The sequence below is a fragment of the Miscanthus floridulus genome, chromosome 16, assembly GCF_019320115.1.
Source record: "Miscanthus floridulus cultivar M001 chromosome 16, ASM1932011v1, whole genome shotgun sequence".
Lineage (NCBI taxonomy): Eukaryota > Viridiplantae > Streptophyta > Magnoliopsida > Poales > Poaceae > Miscanthus > Miscanthus floridulus.
Window position 1 is genome coordinate 574,124 of NC_089595.1, and position 913 is coordinate 575,036.

Below are 913 nucleotides of genomic sequence, written 5' to 3' on the forward strand. Positions count from 1 at the left end.
CCCGTTGTTGATGTATGGTGCTTCTTCACGGGTCTCGAGGTAGTCATTCCTCGAGTGTCTGACTTCACCACAGACCTCACATGTCATATGTGAGTCCATGGCCTTGACGGTGCTTTTCATAGCTTCTTTGTCGGTTACACGCTCATCAAGTCTCTTCAATAGCAAATCCATTTTTGCGGCAAGCATATCCACCTCCTTCACAGTATGCATGCCTTTTTATTGTTTTCATTCTTCCCCCTAGCTCTGATTGGCCACCATCTATTCAATGAGAGCTGTGGCTCCATTGATGGTGAGGGAAAGAAATGTGCCTCCAGCAGCGGCATCTACGTGCCCCTTCGACATGGGCGTAAGCCCCTCGTAGAAGTTCTAGAGCATGAGTCAGTTTTCTATACCATGGTGCGGGCAGGCTTGGATGTAATCCTACAGCCTTTCCCATGCCTCGGGGATGGATTCCAATGAAGTCTGCTGAAAATTTGAAATTTTCCCCCTTAGGGCATTGGTTTCGCCCATGGGGTAAAACTTCACGAGGAACACCGCGGAACATTTGTCCCACGTGTTGACAACTTCCTTCTCCTTGTAAAACCACTGTTTCGCCTTCCCCGCAAGGGAGAAGGGAAACAGATGGAGCCTGATGCTTGCTGGTGTGACGTCTTTGATGACAATAGTGTCGCATAGCTCTAGGAAGTGTGGCAAGTGTGTGCACTTGTGTCCTCGCTAATTGGTTTGCCTACACCATCGTGATCAGGCCAGTGCACAGCTCGAAGTTTCCATTGCCCATGTTGATAGCGGGCCTAACAGGCACATTAGCAACAGCGGGGGTGGAGTAGTCGCAGAGTGTCTTGGCTGTAGCGGTAGTAGCGGATGGTGCGGGGGTGACTGGTTCACTTGCTGGCGGAGTAGCTTAGGAAGAAGC

At 50.5% G+C, this 913-nt stretch overlaps 1 non-coding gene across 1 annotated transcript; it reads left to right on the forward strand.

The window, feature by feature from the left end:
• Positions 1-388: 388 nt before the first annotated feature.
• Positions 389-495, forward strand: LOC136514578 (small nucleolar RNA R71). Its single transcript, XR_010773733.1, has one exon. It is a non-coding gene; the product is annotated as a small nucleolar RNA R71 (small nucleolar RNA).
• The last annotated feature ends 418 nt before the right edge of the window (positions 496-913 follow it).